At 42.7% G+C, this 16114-nt stretch overlaps 1 protein-coding gene across 5 annotated transcripts in view; it reads left to right on the top strand.

Moving 5' to 3' along the window:
* The window catches only part of stan (starry night), a 47794-nt gene that overhangs the window by 9173 nt on the left and 22507 nt on the right, over positions 1-16114 (top strand). For all 5 annotated transcript variants that reach the window (NM_001299362.1, NM_001259328.2, NM_001201974.2 and 2 more), the window contains exon 2: positions 8848-8876. The gene's annotated coding sequence lies outside the window, so the exon portion shown is untranslated. The remainder of the gene's footprint in view (positions 1-8847; positions 8877-16114) is intronic.

Genomic DNA, 16114 nt, shown 5'->3' on the forward strand with positions numbered 1-16114 from the left:
TTGTACTCCAGTTACATTTTTAAGAGAAGCAAGAGAGATAAGAGATGCCTAGGATAATAGAATGAAATTGTTGAAACAATTGCCGACAATATACGAAGGGCATTAATGCGTCATTTCCCTCTCTCGCTCTATCGCTCTCAGTCGCTCTCTATGTCCTTCGTCCTGCTAGCAATTGCTTCCTTCCTTCCCGCATTTCTGTCTGTTGTTATTCCTCTTACACTGCACGAAAATTCTGCGTTTATGCGCTCGTCAAATATTTGCATATCATAAGGAGACGACTCAGCATCTCCTTCTCATCATCATCATCATCATCATCATCATCATCATCGTCCTTGTTGTCCTGAAAAGTGGAGAACAGCTGTTGGACACGTTGTCCTTGCTCCTTTATTGCTGTTGTTGTTATTGTTGCTGATTGCATTTCCATTTGTTGTTGCTGCTCTTGTTGTCCTTGTTGTCCTTGCTGTTCTTGTTTTCATGAAAAACTAACGAAACCACCCCACGCATTCAGCGTTTTTGGTGGTTGCTCGATCGCCTCGCCAAAATTGGGGAGGATACAACCAAGCACACACAATCAACTGTGTGTGTGTGTGTGTGTGTGCGTGTGTGTCTATGCGAGTGTACTTGTGTGCGTTTCATTCAGGATGCGGCGGCGGCAGGACCAAAAATCAATAAATTCGACACGAGCAAGTCCTTTTTTCGGCAAAAATGCCGGCTGTTGTTCTTGTTCCTTGTTGTGGCCGTTGCTTCATAGAATTTTCTATGCATTCGATTTAAGGGAAGTTCTCAGCTAATGCAACCCCCTGGCACATCCTCCCCCCCCCCTCAGTTTCCACTCCTTTCAGTTTTTGTGTCTGTGGAAAAGGCTTTTGCCAGCCAGCCAGCCAGCCATTCGGCCAGCCTGCCGCAAAAGTTGCATTAAACTCTATTACGAAACGCTAAGGGTGGTGGTGGCCAAAAAAGAGGGAAAGTCAAAAGGTAGGGAGAGTGGAGGAGGAGGAGGAGACGGAGGACTAAAAGTCCAAATAAAAAGGGGCCTCAAAGCGAGGGTGGCATTCAACGGCTCGGCAAACTGCATCAAAGAAGCCCGCGGCGATGGGGACAAACGAATGTTTGACATTTAATCCCTTGCATTCGGACCCGCTCTATTTATGTTTCTAAAATATATAAATTTCTCCACTTTTGAGTCCTTTACTCCGCACCCCAACATGGCGTGCTCGCCAGTGCTTTCTCGTTTTATTTTATTTCTCTGTTTTATTTGCCTATGCAAAGCTTGTAAATCCAATGATTCATTCAACGACCCACACACCCCATTTGGAAAAAGCAGTGTGACAGAAACACTCCGGAAATTATTCCAATAAATAAGAATGGACTGTGACATTTCTTTCGTGTGGCCAACCGAGGGACCCCGCCCCCCAAATTTCTATATAGCCGCGGGCCCCCCGACAATTTTGCCCCGAGGCGCTAATGAAAAAATAATCAACCGAAGGAGCTAAACAAGGAGCAGCGCAGCTCATTTCGTATGGATTTTGATTGTGTGCTAAAATGTCCTCGCAAGAGTGGGGTCGTGGTAGTGGAAGAGGAAGTCCTGCGAAAGGGGATGATTCATCCGTCCATCATTTGTCAACTGAAAGTCTGTTGGAGATCATCATTTATGCGCCGTCCACTCTCCATGATTAAAATGTAAAATTACTTTAGCATTAATTGATATGCCATAAAAATAGTATCTTTTGAATTCAATTTAAAGCGATTCTGCACAGATTTATTTTATTGCTGGCTAAACATTCACAGAGGTAAAGTTAGCAAAGAAAAGTTTATAATACCGGTTGAGATTGTTTATGCTTTTTGTCTAGGACGCACAAAAATGTTTCTACACAGGCACATTTGTATGGATAAGTTACTCAAAAGTATATGTACATGTTATGCTAAAAAGAAAGTAAGGTTTAAAAGGTACATGCAAGCAATTTTATTTTGGTGTAAAAAGAAAGTATAGAGATCCAAAAATATGATTATTTTTAAAACTTCTGTGTGAGAAGTAATTAAAGATTGATATTAACTTATCAGAAGCTAAAATTTTATTACTCATCAATAAACGAAAACTTGTTGGTCATGAGGCAAGTAAAAACTTTTTGGAACTGTCAATACACCCGAAATTGATGACAAATAATTGGTAATATTTTTTTACGAGTGTGTCTGCCGCATATGTGGCTCCTTCCGCCCCATTTTCCCCAATTGCCCCGTCCTCGCTTTTCCCGGGGGCAGACAGGCATGCAGTATTTATGGTATTGAAACACGCAAAAGTTCAGTTCGAGTCAAATCGAGAACTTCAAGTGGTAAGCGTACAACCACACACACACACACACACACACACACACATGTATACCCTGTGGTACACAGTTGCATATGTGAGTGCGCCATTTTGCAAAAAGCTTTGTGCCTTCTTGGTGGGCGAAAAAGAGCTGAAGGGCTGCAAGGCTCACCCTTGGCAAGTGGTGTCCTTAACTCCAACTTCTGGCCAAGTCTCGCATCGAAAATCCCATTCACAAACACACATACATACACACACAGAGACAGAGAGCCATGTGGAGCTAATGTATGCGTGTGCCTGTCCATGTGTTTGTGTTGCGTGCCCTGCAGGGGTGATTAACCTTTGATTTCGCCCCTCGTCCACATTTTGCCACTTTTCAACTTCCCTCTTGGCATTCGATGCTATCGGCGACTGATTTAACATATGCCCCAGACCATGGGAAACCCAACCAGAAGGACAGAGTCTAGACTGTGACATATCTAGCATTCAACTTTTGACTAACTACATCAAAAGATATAATAAATCAGAAAATATAATTATTCAATTTAATTAAGGTATCTGACCATAAATGTCATTAACTTATAAAAAGCACATGATATTCTATTTAATGATATTTTCTGTGATGACACCTAACATTGAAACTAACAAGTAATTTATTAACAATGGGAATTTGATATATCTTCCAATGTATTTAGTTACATTTCGTTCTATGCATCGTACATCGTTTTATCAATGCCTCATACCCTTTAACCAACAAGTTCAGGGGGCTTATAGGAATCCTCAGATGGCTTGCACTTTGCTTACCCAGATTTCCACTGATTGGCCATTTTCTTTCGCCTGCTTTTGTCGCTGTGGTCATGGTAACTATTCGAATACCCAGACAATAATGGGGCTGATTGATTTCCGTGTAAGTGGATTTGGCTAACGGATAATGCGATTATTGGCTTTTATCGAGAGTGGTTTCCCATTTGTTGATTTGTATGTGTGAGCGAACGGCACGCACGAATGCGGTTATCAATAAGCGATTATCTTAGAGTTCTATCATAAATGATAGCTAAGGTGTGCATAAACACGCTACTATCACATACCTGTAGATCCTTAATCGGGGAACCAGAACTTTCGTTTAATTACTTTTTTCGATTCAAACAATATAACATTGAAAAGTTTTCACACAAAACGGCAGAGAGAACTAATATTATCGCTTAAACCCCCTTTTTCATGCTTCCATTTTCGCATTCCACTTGTAATCCTTGAAAAAGTCGCTCTGTCATCATCTAGCTTTCTGATAGTTAGGCAAACAATGTAAAATTGCAATTAATTCATGGCCAAATATTTGTTTTGAATTATTTACTCTCACTTCTTTTTTTTTGTTACCGATTTTAAGGACAAGGGCTTATTTGCATATAGATTTAATTTCACGCAGAATGGCAGCAAGTATCCATGAGCAGCAGTTTCTATGAGGGATTTTCTCATAATTGCAAATTAATTTGCATTTTAATTAATTTCTGGTCAAGTCCCAGGAGAATCAAATTGATTGCAAACAAGGGAAAAAAAGAACGAGAGCCCTGAAAAGCGAACAAAAGCAATTATCAAGGAATATGAAAAGTGGGAGAGATCAAAAGGAGGCAGATGCTGCAAAAATCAACAATAGCGCCGAGTACGAAATTTACAATTGAATGCGTTTCAGTGGGTAGAGCCAGTGCAGCTATTGTATTTATATGTACATCCTATATACGATATGTATGTTTGTACAATATATAGGCGGATGCCTAAGCAATTAATGTAATTCGTCTTTGCGCCCGTCGCCTTAATGGCATACAAATTACGCATACGCCGCGTGTGCAAATCACCCAAAAGGGCAAAGCAACTGGAAGGGGAAGTGGACGTGGAAATGGAAGTGGAAGTGGAAGCTGGGCCAGATTGCTTTACGCTCCATTTAATTTTCGGTAAATATGCCAATAAAAATTGTGAAACACGATGCGGACCCCCAGATGAATATTTCCTTTTAGGCACCGACAAACGCTCGACATGAGAAAAGGTCCTTTTGCCCGGCTTTTCGTGCGTCTCTTTGCATTTTAAATTGCCACAAAAACACACTGGGCAGCCATCTAACTGCTTTCGGACTAAGCGAATATTTCGTTTAATTAAAGCTGACCCAGTGCCCATCAGGTGAAGGTAATTGGCCAGGACTAGGACCTCTGTGAGGCACATTAGTTGGCAGGAGCTCGTCATACCCGTGTGTCCTCTGCCCGGAGATGTGCCGCATAAAAGTCGATTTTAATGTGAATTTCGTGTCGCACAAAACGAAATAAATTTCAATAAATTTGCCAACGCAAAAGTGGGCGGGAATGTTCTAATAACTTTTAATTAGTTAACCATGTGGAAGTTTTCGCTGGCAAACTAAAAGCAAATTTGCTGTCAGCGCTATTTGGTTTTGCTCTTTGGCTGCTGCGGCAGGTCGACAAGTGAATTATTAACGCCTGACAGGTAAAACCCGACGCCTTGTGCCCGTATATATGTATATTCATAAACCCCCTTGATTTCAACCCGCAGGCAGGAATTTTTCGCCTGCCAGCTTAAGCGTTATAATTAACTGCGACACAAACATTTTCGGCTCCCAGTTTGTGCCTTATTTCCGAGCAGTGGGAATATATTTTTGCGGCTCAGGCTAAACCAATTTGCCAGGACTTAATTTTTAAGCATTATTAATGGTTTTGCGGCGGGACGGGTGGGCAGATAATGCGGATTCTGGTGGTGGGTGGAAAAATGCCGAGTCTTCGGTGGAGTAATCACCGGAAATCTTGGACTGCCGTCGAGCGTGGGTCAACAAAGCATAATTTTAGTGGTTGACTGCGGCCATATTTATATTTCAATCATCCCCCATTTCAGGTCTTCGATGCATGTGTCACAGATATATAATAGATATTTTCAATTTTATTAAATACGTATTGGAAAAAACTGTTCGTTTTCGACTCATAAAGCAATTTAATGGTAAAATATAAAATTGTTTCAAATTTACATGTCTTGCTTTTTCGCCCTGCTCGATTCATGGCATATGCATAATAATAACTTCATATTTAGTTAGTTTTTTCATCCAAAATTTTAGTTTGCTGTACTTCACCCAACAAATTCAAAGCTGACGTATTCTGAAAATCGACGGGCTCTAGACTCTAGTCAAGTGTGCCATAGCCAATGAGCTCGTGACATGAGCAAGCGATTAAGGGATATAAGTAAAAGCATCTGACATTTGCTAGCTGAACTGCATGGCACTCAGACTCGCCCCAGTTTTTACCAACGGACCCGAAACTAATTGTTTGCTTTGGGCCAGAAGGCCGGGCAAACTTTTTCGATTACAAAATTGTTTCGGTGCGGAATGGCCGGCAAGGCGATACAATTTTTAGAAATTTCCATTATCCTTTCGGCATCACGTCGGCGTATGCAAACATTTGCCATTTGCCAACTTTGGCTAGCCAGTGGGATAAAATGGGGCGCGATGCTGGCGCAAACTATTCAACAGTCGGTCAGCGTTTTTAGTTTCATTTGCAGCAGCGGCTAAAGCAAAGCGAAAGCAATTTACACGCATTTCGGCGCAAAACGAAACGTGCCCCGCCACTAAAATGTTTATGAGCGCGGACTACGAAATGTGAAATGTGAGCTGGTGTGGTGGAGCAAAGGATTCCGGATTTGGGGGTCAGCAAATGGAAGCCGGAGCTCTAAGCCCGAGCTGATGAAATAGAACAAAGCCATAAACCCGAGAAGTGAAAGCGGGAGGTCGAGGGCGAAGGCGAGGGCTTTCCCTTTTTCTTTTTTTGTTTCTGGTCAGCACAAGTCGGTCAAGAGAAGTCGGAGTCGCGGGGTAGGAACCCCTAACATTCTTTACGCCCCAGGGATCTGAATGGGTTGTCCGTTTGGAGAGTGTTGCAATTGTTTTGCTGCTGCAGCACTTAGCCTTTACGATCCCTTTAGAACTGTTCATCTCACTCGAGGAGAAGTTGCCTACTTAACATGGCCACTTTCGGCCCTCTTTTGCAGATTGCCAAAGCAATTTGAATTAGGTTTGTGATTCCCTGTCGAACGATTTGCCCTGGCAACGATTCTCCGGCAGCTTAGTGAAAAATGCATGCTGAAATCAATGAAGCAAAAAGCCCGAAATATTCATGGAGCACGAATTCCGACTGCATTCGCTCAAATGCAAAAGTGGGGCTTAGGGGTGCGATTAAATGGGCAAACAATATTTCTGCCCCGGACAATTGAACATCTGAAATTGTTGCATATTTTCCAGCACATTCCGACGAATTTGCATCCGGCTTAAATCGATATAGCTCAGTCTTAGCTTTGTGAAATTACCAAACTTCAGCTGCAGTCTGCCGTTCAATAGAGTCGACAACAATCGCCAATTCAAGTTGGCTCAACTCAACTTTCGATGCAACTTCTCCCTCGCCCATTGTAAATTGAAATACTTTACCCGGCTAAAAGTTGCAAGTTTACAAGTTTCTGTTCAGTTTCACTTGGTATCTGCTCATAATATTTTCCATTAATGGCGGAAAACTTAATTTATGTCACGTCCCAGACATCGTGAAAAATGCGCGTTTTATTTTCTTGTATTTTGTTTTATTTTACGGCACCAGGCGACCTAGTAAAAATATTTTGAAAAGCATTTGGCTGGCTACGTGATGTTCGTCTTAAACTGCAGGATCAACTGGCAGTCACGTGGGCGTCGTTTAAATGGGTTCCAGAGCTCCGAATAGGAATCGCCAGTGGTAGGAGTAATGGTGCAGGGTTAAGGGTCGAGCTATGGTGGGTTAATCAAAGCTGTCTATGCTTTATGTCTTTCCTTACAAAATTTCTATTTAATTAATCTATGCAGGGCAGGAGTTGGTGAACCTTTTAAAGGAAGCTAGTTTAATTGAATTTTATTAAAAAAAAAATAAATTCACTTACAATTTGGTAGTAAAAATATGTAACATATTTCTCATCATGTATCAAGTCTTAAAAAAATATTTAGCTATTTCTCTTATTTCTCTACCGCCCATAAACCAAAGCTATTTCAAGGCAAAAAAAAACAATCATTATTTAATAGGCACTCGGAATAATCATACATTATGGCACTAATTAAACAAGTTTTGCAATACTGTTGCTCGCCCGGAGGAGCTTATGAAGCATCCGCAGGGATATAAATATTTGCCGGGCTGCGAATGTAAAATTAAATGCGAAATATTTAATGATTTCCAGCGCTTTATGGCCAATGCCCACAAAGGCAGCCGCAGCACTCATTTGTGATGTAAGCATAAATAACTCTTACGGCAGAGATCCTTCAAATGTGAGCCGTGTGGCCTTGTGTGCGGCGGATTGAATCGAAATTGTAAATGAAAATGAAAATGAAAATTTCCACGCACACTCGCCTCGGTAACTTATAAATACAAATATGCAAAGCCATAATACGGCAAAAGAGTTGAGGAAACATTTTGAATTTTATGGGAAATTAAATTGGCAATGGTCAAGCCGCTTCGATTCTGGCAGGACAAAAAGGCCGAAAGGGTTTTTCGTTTTCAGCCCCAATATAAGCAATATTGATGGAAAATAAATTCCTTTTTCTTTTGCTGTGGGGCAGCACTCTCATCCCTGCCTTAAATTGTTTGTGTAATCGATTCTCCTCGTTGCCAGAATCCTGTGAAATGCCGGCAGGACGATCGGTCCTTGCTGATAATTGATAAACGGCGTCAGCAGCAGGAGCTACCGACTGCCATGGAAATTCTCCGATTTAATGTGATTTATACTTCAACCAGCTTCGATGCCAGGTGTGTGTTGGTGTGTGAGTGGTGTGTGTTCCGGAGCTTAGGGCAATAAAAATTCCGGCATTCCCTGTCCGGCATCGCTTTCCACTTACCACTCTGGATTTCATTGGGATATTCCCCCCCCCCCCCCCCCCCCCCGGAATCGTTCTGGGCACCGAGTTGGCTAAACGAAGAGTTTTCCTCTTGTCGCTTCGCATTAATTGTTGAAGGAGTACATATAACCTTGACACATGTCTGGCCCCGGGCTTTGGGAAAACTTGTACGCTTGGCTACCTCGAAGTTGCTAACTCCTACTCTCGAACCTACCACTACCCCTGCGGTTTCCTCGGTGGTAAACACTTTTTTAGGGGGAACATGGAAATGTTCTTATTGCTTTACGCTCCAAGACATTTTCCCACAGTAGTGCTTAATTTAATTTTGCCTCTTCTCTCGCTGCTCGTCGTCTCGCTTTTAGTTTTAGTAAAAGTTTCTGGAGGCCGAGTCTTGGTTAATTAGCGCTTTATATAGCATAGCATATGGGCACTGCAGATTCTGCACTTCCAACTTGAATTTCGCCAAGCACAAGAAGCACAAGAAATTTGTTATTTTCTTTGGTGCGAAATTTAAAATGATACCCGACTTTCAGTTCTGAATCTTTCGCATTATGTGAGGCTTAATGTGGGTATTTTATCGAACGCCTCCGCTGCGTGCGGTAATGTGTAATTTTATATTAATTTCTCGTTTTTTTCTCTTTCTTCTTTCTTATAGATCTTGGCATCGCATTAACTTGAGGAAATGTAAGTAAATATAATATCATAATTTGTGTGCGAGCTCCCGACGCAGCGAGCATTTCACACGGCCAACTATAAGTAAATATCTGAATAATTTACCGCCATTCTGGGGAATTTGAATTAATTTCTGGTGCCGCACATTCGGCGATGCTTTCTAATGGTGCGACGATCTGTGTATAGCCAGAAACAAAAGACTTAAGCAGCAAACTCACTGATCGCGCTCCATGTTCGGCAAAAGATAATTGCGATCCGAGGCCAAGACTCTCAAATTATAGTTTATGGACACCGCAGTGCGTTTTGCGTTCTTCCAGAGTTTTATGGCATTCGGCACGCAAAGGGTCGTCCGCTTTTCCGACCCCCCTCCGCTACCTGCGACCCGCGACCCCTCCATCAACTAACGACCGCTCCTATTCATGTACTGACCAAAGTTAATGTGTTTCTTTCCTCCAGACCTCCCTGCTCCCCTGCTGAAAGTGTAGCAGATCGTCGGCGCTCTCTTAATGTTTCTTTCTGCCTTAAAACATGTTTGTTTTGCCGGTTAGGCCCCGCCTCAGATACCTCCATCCTCCAGGCCAGTCGACCGGCCTGGGTCACTGACCACAGACAAATTCGAACAACAGTTAACGCTGCCTATCGACGCCGTCGAACCTGGACCCAAACTCCCATCAAGCCGGGGCTCTCCATGCCATCACAACCATCCCATCCCATATAGTCCCCATCCAGTTCACATGTAGCACACGTTTTTCCAGCTCCAAACACCCGAGAAACAGTTTTTGTTTGCCCGATCAGTTAGCGCCGAACATTCCACCATGGCTGAATGAATGAGTCGATTGTGGCCTGAAATTGTGGCAAGTGAGTGTGTGCTCAGGACTGGATATCCAGCAAGTAGATGTTTTGGTTTTTCGTTGAGTGAGAGGAAACCGCTCTTGTAGTAGCCTAAATTGTTTGTGAAAAAATGTAGTATATCTATATTTAATTAATCAAATAAATCCATGTATTGATTGATTGGCTTCAAAGTACTTTTGTAAAAATAATTGTACACATTCCTATTAGTATTGCCTACTGATATATATTGTATCTATCGGTATTGTTTTATCTATGTATATTATGTTGTAAATTTGAGTTTTCACATTTATAATTTAATTAATTAGCTGGCCTGCATTTAATTACAATGAAATAATCCAAATATTATTTATTCATCAAATGAAAGGAATACCCGAATATGACATAATGTGTATGACATTTATTGCTGCTTTTATTCACCTGCCTTATTTATGACCTTCATAACGCGATCCAATTAACAGCATTCGAGCTCTTTGTGGTCGCTTTTGCCCAATAATTACAGCAGACTTCGCATTTATTGTTTGGGCTAATCTCTTTGTTTTCCGTCGGAACAATTGATAAATTAAATGTGATTAATTGTTGTGCCAACTGACGGAAGCCAAACGCTCGGCAGAGGGATTTTCCAGTTAAGTTAGCAAAACGGCAGCGGGTGGTAAATGGTAAATGGTAAATGGTAATGGTAAATTGGCAAATGTTAGCCGCCGGGCCGTTGTAATGCATTAAACTGCTCTGGTTCTGTTGGCAAATGTTTTAATTTGCTTTTGTGGCCTAAAACCCACCGACTTCCCTTCGGTGGTACTGGGTTTTTGCGGTGGCAAATGCGAAAATGTTTGCAATTGCCCGAGCCAAACTGAAATCGAGACTGAATTTGTTTTTTCCAGCTTCTGAATGAATGAAATCTCTATCAAACGCTCTGCGGTGAAAGTGGGCTGAATGGTGGGCCAATGGATATTTGCGGAGGGAAATGTGTTTTATATTCCAGCAATTTAGCAGAAATATTTGCAAGTACTTATCCACAAGGGCCATCAACGGCTATGCTGCGTTTTAAAGAGGTAAAGCGGCTTAGATATTTTAAACTTTATGTGCATCAACCGAATCCAGAAACGGATCCTTTTTCCGCTGCTCCTTTGCGGCTTGTACGTGCGAAAAGTCCGGAGTTTTGTACGTGCCCGAAGCCCCGAAAAAGGCAACAAGTCGGACATTAAATAAACAATTTATTCGACCATTTCATGCAATTCTCAACTTGCCAAACTTCTAATCAAAATGGCAAAAAGTATTTTCATTTCATTTGTGGCTTCAATTCGGGCTTTTCGGGCCAAACTTTCCTTGGCCGCAAGCGAATCAACAGCAAACCAGTGAAAAGTTGATTAAAGTTTTCCCTCAATACAACATATTAATAATGCGAAAATTAACAAAACTTGGTGACTGCCGTTGGAAAACTAGTTTTCCTCCGTTAGCATTATATAAGCTGCTGATATTAGCAAACACTCGGTATTCAATATGGGCGTGAACGTCACGAAACCAGGTTCAAATGGACAGGATTTCGATTTGAATTCCGATTTGGCAGGCAGATAAAATTTGCCGACTCTCCATTCACCGCAGCTGCGAGTGGCCTTCAAGATTGTTTCGGACCAGAACATTTTGATCCAGGCCATGGAAAACACATCGAGTCGATTGGCTGTGGGTTCTCGGGTTCAAGGCATAGCGGCCAAAATGGGTGAATATTTTGTCTGCGCCCAGCCAAAGAGGAGCGAACTCTTTCAATCAATTGCCGCTGCTGTTGCTGTTTTGCAGCTGGGAGAGCAATCCGCATTTGCAGTTTGCGGTTCGGTTCGACTTGGTCCACGAGGAGCCAACGGAAACGAGTTTGACTGGTTGACACAGTTGGTGGCCAGTTGCCAGCGGGGGCATACCCAGTTGTTGGCCAGGCTAAAAAGTAGTTTATGGGCGCACGGTTTTGCATTCTGCTGATGCTGCTGCTTCTGCTGGAAAGTCAAAGAAAGGTGATGAAAAATCGCAAAACGAAAGTCAAAGAAAAGAATGCAAATTTTCGCCATCATCGTCACGCTGGCAAATGATGAGTTGCAACGAAGCGACGATGACGCCGAATGTTGCACTCTGACTTTTGCGACAGCAACTTGCCACTTTGGCTGCCAACTTTGTCTTACCTTTCGTGTAGTACTGGCTCATTAGGTATTCGCTGCCGCGTTTTGTTTTTTTTTGGTCCTGGTCTTTTGTGCCTGGTCACGGACACTGCTGCCCCTGTTGCCTAATTATAGCCACTTTCACCCGGTTAATTGCCCGTCTTGACATGACGAGATTCATCAATGCCATCGCTGCTCTATTTCGGGCGGCATTTCCGGCGAACGGCGACCTTTCGACCTGATTTGTAATTTCTTCCACCTCGCTGGATATTTTAGCGTCTATTCTGGTCGGTTGCACTTTCTATTTGGCACACAGGAAATAATTTTATAAAGTACAAAACTAAAATGAATATATGAATATTTGAGATATCTGAAAAATTATACAGAATGCCATACAAATTGTTGCTTCAATCTTAGCATTGAATAACTTACATCCTAAGTATTTATTCATTTAACTTAGGAAAACTGACGAATAATTTATATTTTATAAATTCATGCAAATAGTGAAAATTATTTAAAAATGTGTGCCATTTTTTGGGAGAGTGCAAAATTAGAAAACCCCATTTGGGCCCCACCTAGTTACCATTTTATAGCCGTGCAAAATTTCGCTGTGCTCTCATTTCTCCTGGAGACGTTACTAATTGGTCAGCAAAGCAGCTGGCACTTTGCTCGCCAGGCGAACATTTCACTGGCTCATAACAAATTTAGTTCACTTAAAGTGTTGATTAGACGAAATTATATTCGAGTTTGAGTGGAAAAAGTTGAAGGCCCCACGCTTGAGCAGAGTAATTGCAAAATAAATGCAAGTGCTTGGCGCACGTCCCACACTCTCTGATTTCGAGCATTCAACATAGTAGATGCCACCACAGGAAGAGCTCGGGGATTCCGATGAGTGGGAGCAGGAGAAGGAGGAGGGAGGAGTCTCGTTTATGCACACATGCCCGTGCACTTGAAACTGCCAAAGGCAGTCAAATACCTGCACCTTTGCGAGTACCTCCCCCTGGTTGCAGAATCCTTAGCCTGAAAGCGGCATCCTTGCATGGCTGCCATTAATACAAATGCAGACAGCGGCAGCCATTTTGTCCCGCAGCACTTTGACAGCTCTTCAGCGAGTCCTGCTCCTGGATTCCCCAATCCTCCTACTCCTCCGACTCCTCCTGCCTGCACCCGCGTCCACATCTCCCGCTGGTATTGCCTGCAGTTATGTCTGAAGTTGATTCTCGCTGCACAAAAGAGTTACCCCAGTGATGTCGGCAATGTTCGTGCATTAATTAAATGCGATATTCGTATATTGTTCGCCATGTTTGCCGGAGTTATTTTTTGCAATTATCATCATCAACAGGAAGTCCTGAATGAGGCGCTCAGTAAAAGTGATTCACTTCAATTTATTTTTTTTTTCTGCAACAATCCTATATTTCTTTTGAGAGTTCAGTTACCATTCAAATTGAAATGTATATTCAACATAAATTGAAATCTAAATGTTTTTTTTGTAGGCAAAATGAATGAAATAATATTTATACAAAAACATAGCTTGCTGTCACCTCTAAATTTTTGGTTTTTCTGCATGGAAATAAAATAAATTGCTTGCCAAATGAAAAATAATATCAGTAGGTTAAACGGAAAAACATGAGGGAATATACTCTGTATATCTGCTTGCAACAATTGCCACAAACATAGAAGTCAGAAGTAGAGAATGCTCATCAGGTCACAAACTTTAAAGTTCAATAGGTTGCATAGACCCTGTTTGCCCCGTGTGCTATTAGGGCTAGTAAGCAAATTCCGGCTCTTGGCTTTGCCATCGCTCGTCTACTTCGGTTCACGCTGCAGTGCACCGAAAATCAGCTTAGACAAATGCAGAATTTACTAGAGCGCATAAGGACATTTGCATGAGCCTTTAATTTCGGCCAGCTGGCCAAGCCAAATATTTAAAGGGGGGCCTGTGCGCTGAGCTGGAAGGGAATAGTTTAGTGCCTTCTGATTCGGATTCGGGTTTCGACTCTACTACGGCCGCATGGAAAATCTGCCAATCGAACATCATCATATTTTGCTTTCAATTTCCTCACTGTTTGCTTATGCTGAAGGTATGGGTATGGGTATGGGTATGGGGATTCAGATGGCGGATGGCAGAAGGGTTGTAAGCTGGCAAAGAGAAGCTGAACATTTTCATATTCATGGGCTTCTCTCGCATGGCAAAGGCAAAATTCGCATACAAATTGTTTATTTCCCACACACCACACCCCCCCCACTCTCCACCTCGAGCTTCATCTGAATCTGAATCTGCATTTGCATCTGCATCTGGGCGAAACTCGACTCACTCGGCACAACTCCCAGTTCCCAACTCTATTTGCCCTTCGACGAAGGCGAGCCAAATGTAGTAGTGCAGCACCAAATTGAGACAATATTTGCACACGGTTACGTATACGCCCCGTTGCACGGAGCAGCATGGTGCAGCGTGGAGCACACGGCGTGGGGCATGTGGGGCATGGGCATCTATAAACGAGCATTTTCATGTTATTGGCTTTGCATCGCTGCGATGAACTATATCAGAGGTACGGCGACAGAGCAACCACTGTAATAAAACCACGTAACAAAATGATTGCATTTGCTAACAAATTCGTGAAAATTTTGTGCCATCGTTGACAGTTTCCCAAGAACGGATCGAAAAAGTTTGGGTGAGCGGAGTATCGGGCAGGAAGCTTAACCATCTATATAGCTATCTATAGTGCTGCGTCCCAGGTACAGTGAACAATTGCGCCGTGGGGAAACCAATTTACCGGAATTCTCTGGCCAGCTATCAAAGTTTTCCCAGGACAATGACTTCTTTTTATTTTTCGAGAACACAAAAAATATAATGAAAAAGTTGGCGAATAAAATGCAAAACCCGAACCTCTCTATGCAATTTGAAATATTTGCTTTGACCCTCGATGCAAATGTTAGTTTTGCCAAATTTATTTTAAGTTATTGAAGTTTTGGCAAATTATAATAGCAAATATATTATAATATTTACATATCAACAAAACATCATATTCATATTAACACTATGAGATTTTCCGTTCATTTTTCAATTATCTCTTGTATTTTGTTACACTTATGGACACTTTACTGTGACCTCCCTGCTTTTGAGGTTAGTCTGTATTTGCTTGTTGGGGAAAATTCGCCAATGACTCATTCGCTGCAACTGCGCGTAACGGTTTAATGAGTTTTGGGCCACTCTTAGCCATCCAGGCACACACTACCCACTTCCGTTCCACGCCCACTGTGATCCCGTTCCCATAGCCGCCCAACCCGCCACTATCCTGCTGTTTGCCAATTGATTTAAGGCGCTGCACTTCGCGCTTTTTCGGCCATGAACGTAGTGGGCTGGAAATTGGGGGAGTGGCGATGGATACGTGGATAGCGCCATCAGTACGATGTTTAATTGCGCAGTCTGGTTTGAGAGCATGCCTCATTGAAGCATTGAAAGTCATATTGACATTTCAATGAGACTCATTTACATTAATGCCAGGCCACAGAGAAATGGGGGACACAGGACTCAGGACTCAGGACACAGGACAAGGGACGAGGAGAGGAGGGAAGCTGAGTATGGCAACTGTGGCTGCTTTATGGAAAAACCATCCGCCCTGTGGTCCCATTGTCCTTGCAGCGCCAGTTGTTGTTGTTTGTCAGCATCGTTATTCGCGCCATTATTCCGCACCAAGTTATCTCGCACAGCGTGACTTAAAAGTTAAGCGTATTCATTATGTCCTTTGTGCCCGACGACAACACCTTCCATTCCAGCGTCCTCATCGCTGTTCGTCCTTGCCTCCTTCGTCCTGCCCGCCTGTTGCCCACTGCCAGCCATTGTTTTATTTACTTTTCCAATTTGTTTGTCGACGCGGTGTTACAATAAAAATCCATTTCATTGTTGCCGCTCCAACATCCTCCCGTAGGCGGCAGGCTGCATCCTTTATTCCTTGCTCATCCCCGAGGCCCCTATTTCTTAACTCATGCTGTTGCACTTAAGACTGAGCTCCTTTAATGCGGCGAAATTAAAGACACCAGGATTATCCTGCACCTCTGTGGTACCCGCACTTATCACTGGCAACTGGCGGCTCGAGACTTTGTGACAAACTTTTTGGCCAACTGTCGATGCTGATTACCAGGCCAAGCCCACTGCCGCTCCGCCAGTCGACAGCCGGAACAGTCGGCTGGGAAATAGGATACGGAGGATACTGCTCCATGGCACTCCGCTCCTCGTGTAAAGCACTCTTCAAGTGG

Source organism: Drosophila melanogaster, chromosome 2R, assembly GCF_000001215.4.
Source record: "Drosophila melanogaster chromosome 2R".
Classification (NCBI taxonomy): Eukaryota; Metazoa; Arthropoda; class Insecta; order Diptera; family Drosophilidae; genus Drosophila; species Drosophila melanogaster.